This window comes from Callionymus lyra, chromosome 12 (assembly GCF_982586985.1).
Source record: "Callionymus lyra chromosome 12, fCalLyr1.hap1.1, whole genome shotgun sequence".
In the NCBI taxonomy this organism is placed as follows: Eukaryota; Metazoa; Chordata; class Actinopteri; order Syngnathiformes; family Callionymidae; genus Callionymus; species Callionymus lyra.
This window is the reverse complement of record NC_141829.1, coordinates 436,894-449,323: the sequence shown is the minus strand read 5'-3', so window position 1 is coordinate 449,323 and position 12,430 is coordinate 436,894. Positions and strand designations below refer to the sequence as shown.

The window sequence follows — 12,430 nt, the reverse complement described above, 5'->3', positions numbered from 1 at the left end:
CACGATTCATGTCTTCACGATTCATGTCTTCACGATTCATGTCTTCATGATTCATGTCTTCACGATTCATGTCTTCATGATTCATGTCTTCATGATTCATGTCTTCACGATTCATGTCTTCATGATTCATGTCTTCATGATTCATGTCTTCACGATTCATGTCTTCATGATTCATGTCTTCATGATTCATGTCTTCACGATTCATGTCTTCATGATTCATGTCTTCATGATTCATGTCTTCATGATTCATGTCTTCACGATTCATGTCTTCATGATTCATGTCTTCATGATTCATGTCTTCACGATTCATGTCTTCATGATTCATGTCTTCATGATTCATGTCTTCTTGATTCATGATTCATGTCTTCATGATTCATGTCTTCACGATTCATGTCTTCATGATTCATGTCTTCATGATTCATGTCTTCACGATTCATGTCTTCATGATTCATGTCTTCATGATTCATGTCTTCACGATTCATGATTCATGTCTTCATGATTCATGTCTTCACGATTCATGTCTTCATGATTCATGTCTTCATGATTCATGTCTTCACGATTCATGTCTTCATGATTCATGTCTTCACGATTCATGTCTTCATGATTCATGTCTTCATGATTCATGTCTTCATGATTCATGTCTTCACGATTCATGTCTTCATGATTCATGTATTCATGATTCATGTCTTCACGATTCATGTCTTCACAATTCATGTCTTCATGATTCATGTCTTCACGATTCATGTCTTCATGATTCATGTCTTCATGATTCATGTCTTCACGATTCATGTCTTCATGATTCATGTCTTCATGATTCATGTCTTCACGATTCATGTCTTCATGATTCATGTCTTTATGATTCATGTCTTCATGATTCATGTCTTCATGATTCATGTCTTTATGATTCATGTCTTCATGATTCATGTCTTCATGATTCATGTCTTCATGATTCATGTCTTCATGATTCATGTCTTCATGATTCATGTCTTCACGATTCATGTCTTCATGATTCATGTCTTCATGATTCATGTCTTCACGATTCATGTCTTCATGATTCATGTCTTCATGATTCATGTCTTCTTGATTCATGATTCATGTCTTCATGATTCATGTCTTCACGATTCATGTCTTCATGATTCATGTCTTCATGATTCATGTCTTCACGATTCATGTCTTCATGATTCATGTCTTCATGATTCATGTCTTCACGATTCATGATTCATGTCTTCATGATTCATGTCTTCACGATTCATGTCTTCATGATTCATGTCTTCACGATTCATGTCTTCATGATTCATGTCTTCATGATTCATGTCTTCACGATTCATGTCTTCATGATTCATGTCTTCATGATTCATGTCTTCATGATTCATGTCTTCACGATTCATGTCTTCATGATTCATGTATTCATGATTCATGTCTTCACGATTCATGTCTTCACAATTCATGTCTTCATGATTCATGTCTTCACGATTCATGTCTTCATGATTCATGTCTTCATGATTCATGTCTTCACGATTCATGTCTTCATGATTCATGTCTTCATGATTCATGTCTTCACGATTCATGTCTTCATGATTCATGTCTTTATGATTCATGTCTTCACGATTCATGTCTTCATGATTCATGTCTTCATGATTCATGTCTTTATGATTCATGTCTTCACGATTCATGTCTTCATGATTCATGTCTTCATGATTCATGTCTTCACGATTCATGTCTTCATGATTCATGTCTTTATGATTCATGTCTTCATGATTCATGTCTTTATGATTCATGTCTTCACGATTCATGTCTTCATGATTCATGTCTTCATGATTCATGTCTTCACGATTCATGTCTTCATGATTCATGTCTTCACGATTCATGTCTTCATGATTCATGTCTTCACGATTCATGTCTTCATGATTCATGTCTTCATGATTCATGTCTTCATGATTCATGTCTTCTTGATTCATGATTCATGTCTTCATGATTCATGTCTTCACGATTCATGTCTTCATGATTCATGTCTTCATGATTCATGTCTTCACGATTCATGTCTTCATGATTCATGTCTTCATGATTCATGTCTTCACGATTCATGATTCATGTCTTCATGATTCATGTCTTCACGATTCATGTCTTCATGATTCATGTCTTCATGATTCATGTCTTCACGATTCATGTCTTCATGATTCATGTCTTCATGATTCATGTCTTCATGATTCATGTCTTCACGATTCATGTCTTCATGATTCATGTCTTCATGATTCATGTCTTCACGATTCATGTCTTCACAATTCATGTCTTCATGATTCATGTCTTCACGATTCATGTCTTCATGATTCATGTCTTCTTGATTCATGATTCATGTCTTCATGATTCATGTCTTCTTGATTCATGTCTTCACGATTCATGTCTTCATGATTCATGTCTTCACGATTCATGTCTTCATGATTCATGTCTTCATGATTCATGTCTTCACGATTCATGTCTTCATGATTCATGTCTTCATGATTCATGTCTTCACGATTCATGTCTTCATGATTCATGTCTTCATGATTCATGTCTTCACGATTCATGTCTTCATGATTCATGTCTTCATGATTCATGTCTTTATGATTCATGTCTTCACGATTCATGTCTTCATGATTCATGTCTTCACGATTCATGTCTTCATGATTCATGTCTTCACGATTCATGTCTTCACGATTCATGTCTTCATGATTCATGTCTTCATGATTCATGTCTTCTTGATTCATGATTCATGTCTTCATGATTCATGTCTTCATGATTCATGTCTTCATGATTCATGTCTTCATGATTCATGTCTTCACGATTCATGTCTTCATGATTCATGTCTTCATGATTCATGTCTTCACGATTCATGATTCATGTCTTCATGATTCATGTCTTCACGATTCATGATTCATGTCTTCATGATTCATGTCTTCACGATTCATGTCTTCATGATTCATGTCTTCACGATTCATGATTCATGTCTTCATGATTCATGTCTTCACGATTCATGATTCATGTCTTCATGATTCATGTCTTCATGATTCATGTCTTCATGATTCATGTCTTCACGATTCATGTCTTCACAATTCATGTCTTCATGATTCATGTCTTCACGATTCATGTCTTCATGATTCATGTCTTCATGATTCATGTCTTCATGATTCATGTCTTCTTGATTCATGATTCATGTCTTCATGATTCATGTCTTCATGATTCATGTCTTCATGATTCATGTCTTCACGATTCATGTCTTCATGATTCATGTCTTCATGATTCATGTCTTCACGATTCATGTCTTCATGATTCATGTCTTCATGATTCATGTCTTCACGATTCATGTCTTCACAATTCATGTCTTCATGATTCATGTCTTCATGATTCATGTCTTCATGATTCATGTCTTCATGATTCATGTCTTCATGATTCATGTCTTCACGATTCATGTCTTCACAATTCATGTCTTCATGATTCATGTCTTCACGATTCATGTCTTCATGATTCATGTCTTCATGATTCATGTCTTCATGATTCATGTCTTCACGATTCATGTCTTCATGATTCATGTCTTCATGATTCATGTCTTCATGATTCATGTCTTCACGATTCATGATTCATGTCTTCATGATTCATGTCTTTACGATTCATGTCTTCATGATTCATGATTCATGTCTTCATAATTCATGTCTTCATGATTCATGTCTTCTTGATTCATGATTCATGTCTTCATGATTCATTTCTTCACGATTCATGATTCATGTCTTCATGATTCATGTCTTCATGATTCATGTCTTTACGATTCATGTCTTCATGATTCATGTCTTCATAATTCATGTCTTCATGATTCATGTCTTCTTGATTCATGATTCATGTCTTCATGATTCATGTCTTCTTGATTCATGATTCATGTCTTCATGATTCATGTCTTCTTGATTCATGATTCATGTCTTCATGATTCATGTCTTCATGATTCATGTCTTCATGATTCATGTCTTCACGATTCATGATTCATGTCTTCATGATTCATGTCTTCTTGATTCATGATTCATGTCTTCATGATTCATGATTCATGTCTTCATGATTCATGTCTTCTTGATTCATGATTCATGTCTTCATGATTCATGTCTTCATGATTCATGCCTTCATGATTCATGCCTTCATGATTCATGCCTTCATGATTCATGTCTTCTTGATTCATGATTCATGTCTTCACGATTCATGATTCATGTCGTCATGATTCATGTCTTAATGATTCATGTCTTCATGATTCATGTCTTCACGATTCATGTTTTCATGATTCATGTCTTCATGATTCATGTCTTCTTGATTCATGATTCATGTCTTCACGATTCATGATTCATGTCGTCATGATTCATGTCTTAATGATTCATGTCTTCATGATTCATGTCTTCACGATTCATGTCTTCATGATTCATGTCTTCATGATTCATGTCTTCTTGATTCATGATTCATGTCTTCATGATTCATGTCTTCATGATTCATGTCTTCATGATTCATGTCTTCATGATTCATGTCTTCTTGATTCATGATTCATGTCTTCATGATTCATGTCTTCACGATTTATGTCTTCATTATTCATGTCTTCATGATTCATGTCTTCATGATTCATGTCTTCACGATTTATGTCTTCATTATTCATGTCTTCATGATTCATGTCTTCTTGATTCATGATTCATGTCTTCATGATTCATGTCGTCACGATTCATGTCTTCATGATTCATGTCTTCTTGATTCATGATTCATGTCTTCATGATTCATGTCTTCATGATTCATGTCTATATGATTTGTGTCTTAACAATTCATGTCTTCACGATTCATGTCTTCACGATTCATGTCTTCACGATTCATGTCTTCACGATTCATGTCTTCATGATTCATGTCTTCTTGATTCATGTCTTCATGATTCATGTCTTCTTGATTCATGTCTTCACGATTCATGTCTTCACGATTCATGTCTTCACGATTCATGTCTTCATGATTCATGTCTTCACAATTCATGTCTTCATGATTCATGTCTTCATGATTCATGTCTTCACGATTCATGTCTTCATGATTCATGTCTTCATGATTCATGTCTTCACGATTCATGTCTTCATGATTCATGTCTTCATGATTCATGTCTTCACGATTCATGATTCATGTCTTCATGATTCATGTCTTCACGATTCATGTCTTCATGATTCATGTCTTCATGATTCATGTCTTCACGATTCATGTCTTCATGATTCATGTCTTCATGATTCATGTCTTCATGATTCATGTCTTCACGATTCATGTCTTCATGATTCATGTCTTCATGATTCATGTCTTCACGATTCATGTCTTCACAATTCATGTCTTCATGATTCATGTCTTCACGATTCATGTCTTCATGATTCATGTCTTCTTGATTCATGATTCATGTCTTCATGATTCATGTCTTCTTGATTCATGTCTTCACGATTCATGTCTTCATGATTCATGTCTTCACGATTCATGTCTTCATGATTCATGTCTTCATGATTCATGTCTTCACGATTCATGTCTTCATGATTCATGTCTTCATGATTCATGTCTTCACAATTCATGTCTTCATGATTCATGTCTTCATGATTCATGTCTTCACGATTCATGTCTTCATGATTCATGTCTTCATGATTCATGTCTTTATGATTCATGTCTTCACGATTCATGTCTTCATGATTCATGTCTTCACGATTCATGTCTTCATGATTCATGTCTTCACGATTCATGTCTTCACGATTCATGTCTTCATGATTCATGTCTTCATGATTCATGTCTTCTTGATTCATGATTCATGTCTTCATGATTCATGTCTTCATGATTCATGTCTTCATGATTCATGTCTTCATGATTCATGTCTTCATGATTCATGTCTTCACGATTCATGTCTTCATGATTCATGTCTTCATGATTCATGTCTTCACGATTCATGATTCATGTCTTCATGATTCATGTCTTCACGATTCATGATTCATGTCTTCATGATTCATGTCTTCACGATTCATGTCTTCATGATTCATGTCTTCACGATTCATGATTCATGTCTTCATGATTCATGTCTTCACGATTCATGATTCATGTCTTCATGATTCATGTCTTCATGATTCATGTCTTCATGATTCATGTCTTCACGATTCATGTCTTCACAATTCATGTCTTCATGATTCATGTCTTCACGATTCATGTCTTCATGATTCATGTCTTCATGATTCATGTCTTCATGATTCATGTCTTCTTGATTCATGATTCATGTCTTCATGATTCATGTCTTCATGATTCATGTCTTCATGATTCATGTCTTCACGATTCATGTCTTCATGATTCATGTCTTCATGATTCATGTCTTCACGATTCATGTCTTCATGATTCATGTCTTCATGATTCATGTCTTCACGATTCATGTCTTCACAATTCATGTCTTCATGATTCATGTCTTCATGATTCATGTCTTCATGATTCATGTCTTCATGATTCATGTCTTCATGATTCATGTCTTCACGATTCATGTCTTCACAATTCATGTCTTCATGATTCATGTCTTCACGATTCATGTCTTCATGATTCATGTCTTCATGATTCATGTCTTCATGATTCATGTCTTCACGATTCATGTCTTCATGATTCATGTCTTCATGATTCATGTCTTCATGATTCATGTCTTCACAAGCTCTGATCTCAGCACTAAAGAATTGAACCAGCAACTCATCTCCACCAACAAGTCACGAGCCACTGAACTCACTGATGATGTAATCACTGCCTTAATTGCACCACTTTCATGTGAAGTAATTAGTTCACTTTAATGAGGCCATTACATTACGACCGCCTCAAACAGCAAGCTGAGGACAAGAAGTTCACAAGGACACTTGACTAGTTGAACTTCTTTAATGTTACATCATTAATATTCTTTCAAATGTTACATCATTAATAGTCTTTCAAATGTTACATCATTAATAATCTTTCAAATGTTACATCATTTATAATCTTTCAAATGTTACATCATTAATAATCTTTAAAATGTTACATCATTAATATTATTTCAAATGTTACATCATTAATATTCTTTCAAATGTTACATCATTAATATTCTTTCAAATGTTACATCATTTATATTCTTTCAAATGTTACATCATTAATAGTCTTTCAAATGTTACATCATTAATAATCTTTCAAATGTTACATCATTAATAATCTTTCAAATGTTACATCATTTATAATCTTTCAAATGTTACATCATTAATATTCTTTCAAATGTTACATCATTAATATTCTTTCAAATGTTACATCATTTATAATCTTTCAAATGTTACATCATTTATAATCTTTCAAATGTTACATCATTTATAATCTTTAAAATGTTACATCATTAATATTCTTTCAAATGTTACATCATTAATATTCTTTCAAATGTTACATCATTAATAATCTTTAAAATGTTACATCATTAATATTCTTTCAAATGTTACATCATTAATATTCTTTCAAATGTTACATCATTAATAATCTTTCAAATGTTACATCATTTATAATCTTTCAAATGTTACATCATTAATATTCTTTCAAATGTTACATCATTTATAATCTTTCAAATGTTACATCATTAATATTCTTTCAAATGTTACATCATTTATAATCTTTCAAATGTTACATCATTAATATTCTTTCAAATGTTACATCATTTATAATATTTCAAATGTTACATCATTAATATTCTTTCAAATGTTACATCATTAATAATCTTTCAAATGTTACATCATTAATAATCTTTCAAAAAGTTACATCATTAATAATCTTTCAAATGTTACATCATTAATATTCTTTCAAATGTTACATCATTAATAATCTTTCAAATGTTACATCATTAATATTCTTTCAAATGTTACATCATTAATAATCTTTCAAATGTTACATCATTAATATTCTTTCAAATGTTACATCATTAATAATCTTTCAAAAAGTTACATCATTAATAATCTTTCAAATGTTACATCATTAATATTCTTTCAAATGTTACATCATTAATAATCTTTCAAATGTTACATCATTAATATTCTTTCAAATGTTACATCATTAATAATCTTTAAAATGTTACATCATTAATAATCTTTCAAATGTTACATCATTTATAATCTTTCAAATGTTACATCATTAATAATCTTTAAAATGTTACATCATTAATAATCTTTCAAATGTTACATCATTAATATTCTTTAAAATGTTACATCATTAATAATCTTTCAAATGTTACATCATTAATAATCTTTCAAATGTTACATCATTAATAATCTTTCAAATGTTACATCATTAATATTCTTTAAAATGTTACATCATTAATAATCTTTCAAATGTTACATCATTAATATTTTTTCAAATGTTACATCATTAATATTCTTTCAAATGTTACATCATTAATAATCTTTCAAATGTTACATCATTAATATTCTTTCAAATGTTACATCATTAATATTCTTTCAAATGTTACATCATTAATAATCTTTCAAATGTTACATCATTAATAATCTTTCAAATGTTACATCATTAATATTCTTTCAAATGTTACATCATTAATATTCTTTCAAATGTTACATCAGTAATAATCTTTAAAATGTTACATCATTAATAATCTTTAAAATGTTACATCATTTATAATCTTTCAAATGTTACATCATTAATAATCTTTCAAATGTTACATCATTAATATTCTTTCAAATGTTACATCATTAATATTCTTTCAAATGTTACATCATTAATAATCTTTCAAATGTTACATCATTAATATTCTTTCAAATGTTACATCATTAATATTCTTTCAAATGTTACATCATTAATAATCTTTCAAATGTTACATCATTAATATTCTTTCAAATGTTACATCATTTATAATCTTTCAAATGTTACATCATTAATATTCTTTCAAATGTTACATCATTAATATTCTTTCAAATGTTACATCATTAATAATCTTTCAAATGTTACATCATTAATATTCTTTCAAATGTTACATCATTAATATTCTTTCAAATGTTACATCATTTATAATCTTTCAAATGTTACATCATTAATAATCTTTCAAATGTTACGTCATTAATATTCTTTCAAATGTTACATCATTAATAATCTTTCAAATGTTACATCATTAATATTCTTTCAAATGTTACATCATTAATAATCTTTCAAATGTTACATCATTAATATTCTTTCAAATGTTACATCATTAATATTCTTTCAAATGTTACATCATTAATATTCTTTAAAATGTTACATCATTAATAATCTTTCAAATGTTACATCATTAATAATCTTTCAAATGTTACATCATTAATATTCTTTAAAATGTTACATCATTAATAATCTTTCAAATGTTACATCATTAATATTTTTTCAAATGTTACATCATTAATATTCTTTCAAATGTTACATCATTAATAATCTTTCAAATGTTACATCATTAATATTTTTTCAAATGTTACATCATTAATATTCTTTCAAATGTTACATCATTAATAATCTTTCAAATGTTACATCATTAATATTCTTTCAAATGTTACATCATTAATAATCTTTCAAATGTTACATCATTAATAATCTTTCAAATGTTACATCATTAATAATCTTTCAAATGTTACATCATTAATATTCTTTCAAATGTTACATCATTAATATTCTTTCAAATGTTACATCAGTAATAATCTTTAAAATGTTACATCATTAATAATCTTTAAAATGTTACATCATTTATAATCTTTCAAATGTTACATCATTAATAATCTTTCAAATGTTACATCATTAATATTCTTTCAAATGTTACATCATTAATATTCTTTCAAATGTTACATCATTAATAATCTTTCAAATGTTACATCATTAATATTCTTTCAAATGTTACATCATTAATATTCTTTCAAATGTTACATCATTAATAATCTTTCAAATGTTACATCATTAATATTCTTTCAAATGTTACATAATTTATAATCTTTCAAATGTTACATCATTAATATTCTTTCAAATGTTACATCATTAATATTCTTTCAAATGTTACATCATTAATAATCTTTCAAATGTTACATCATTAATATTCTTTCAAATGTTACATCATTAATATTCTTTCAAATGTTACATCATTTATAATCTTTCAAATGTTACATCATTAATAATCTTTCAAATGTTACATCATTAATAATCTTTCAAATGTTACGTCATTAATATTCTTTCAAATGTTACATCATTAATATTCTTTCAAATGTTACATCATTAATAATCTTTCAAATGTTACATCATTTATAATCTTTCAAATGTTACATCATTAATATTCTTTCAAATGTTACATCATTAATAATATTTCAAATGTTACATCATTAATATTCTTTCAAATGTTACATCATTAATAATCTTTCAAATGTTACATCATTAATATTCTTTCAAATGTTACATCATTTATAATCTTTCAAATGTTACATCATTAATATTCTTTCAAATGTTACATCATTTATAATCTTTCAAATGTTACATCATTAATATTCTTTCAAATGTTAAATCATTAATAATCTTTCAAATATTAAATCATTAATAATCTTTCAAATGTTACATCATTAATATTCTTTCAAATGTTACATCATTTATAATCTTTCAAATGTTACATCATTAATATTCTTTCAAATGTTACATCATTAATAATCTTTCCAATGTTACATCATTAATATTCTTTCAAATGTTACATCATTAATAATCTTTCAAATGTTACATCATTAATGTTCTTTCAAATGTTACATCATTAATAATCTTTCAAATGTTACATCATTAATATTCTTTCAAATGTTACATCATTAATAATCTTTCAAATGTTACATCATTAATATTCTTTCAAATGTTACATCATTAATAATCTTTCAAATGTTACATCATTTATAATCTTTCAAATGTTACATCATTAATATTCTTTCCAATGTTACATCATTTATAATCTTTCAAATGTTACATCATTAATATTCTTTCAAATGTTACATCATTTATAATCTTTCAAATGTTACATCATTAATATTCTTTCCAATGTTACATCATTTATAATCTTTCAAATGTTACATCATTAATATTCTTTCAAATGTTACATCATTTATAATCTTTCAAATGTTACATCATTAATATTCTTTCAAATGTTAAATCATTAATAATCTTTCAAATATTAAATCATTAATAATCTTTCAAATGTTACATCATTAATAATCTTTCAAATGTTACATCATTTATAATCTTTCAAATGTTACATCATTAATATTCTTTCAAATGTTACATCATTAATAATCTTTCCAATGTTACATCATTAATATTCTTTCAAATGTTACATCATTAATAATCTTTCAAATGTTACATCATTAATGTTCTTTCAAATGTTACATCATTAATAATCTTTCAAATGTTACATCATTAATATTCTTTCAAATGTTACATCATTAATAATCTTTCAAATGTTACATCATTAATATTCTTTCAAATGTTACATCATTAATAATCTTTCAAATGTTACATCATTTATAATCTTTCAAATGTTACATCATTAATATTCTTTCCAATGTTACATCATTTATAATCTTTCAAATGTTACATCATTAATATTCTTTCAAATGTTACATCATTTATAATCTTTCAAATGTTACATCATTAATATTCTTTCCAATGTTACATCATTTATAATCTTTCAAATGTTACATCATTAATATTCTTTCAAATGTTACATCATTTATAATCTTTCAAATGTTACATCATTAATATTCTTTCAAATGTTACATCATTTATAATCTTTCAAATGTTACATCATTAATATTCTTTCAAATGTTACATCATTAATAATCTTTCCAATGTTACATCATTAATATTCTTTCAAATGTTACATCATTAATAATCTTTCAAATGTTACATCATTAATATTCTTTCAAATGTTACATCATTAATAATCTTTCAAATGTTACATCATTAATATTCTTTCAAATGTTACATCATTAATAATCTTTCAAATGTTACATCATTAATATTCTTTCAAATGTTACATCATTAATAATCTTTCAAATGTTACATCATTTATAATCTTTCAAATGTTACATCATTAATATTCTTTCCAATGTTACATCATTTATAATCTTTCAAATGTTACATCATTAATATTCTTTCAAATGTTACATCATTTATAATCTTTCAAATGTTACATCATTAATATTCTTTCCAATGTTACATCATTTATAATCTTTCAAATGTTACATCATTAATATTCTTTCAAATGTTACATCATTTATAATCTTTCAAATGTTACATCATTAATATTCTTTCAAATGTTACATCATTAATAATCTTTCAAATGTTACATCATTAATATTCTTTCAAATGTTACATCATTAATAATCTTTCCAATGTTACA

At 27.9% G+C, this 12,430-nt stretch overlaps 1 protein-coding gene across 1 annotated transcript in view; it reads left to right on the top strand.

Annotated features, from left to right (window-relative positions):
• thsd7ba (thrombospondin, type I, domain containing 7Ba) overlaps positions 1 to 12,430 on the top strand; it is a 216,070-nt gene that overhangs the window by 157,080 nt on the left and 46,560 nt on the right. The window lies entirely within an intron of this gene.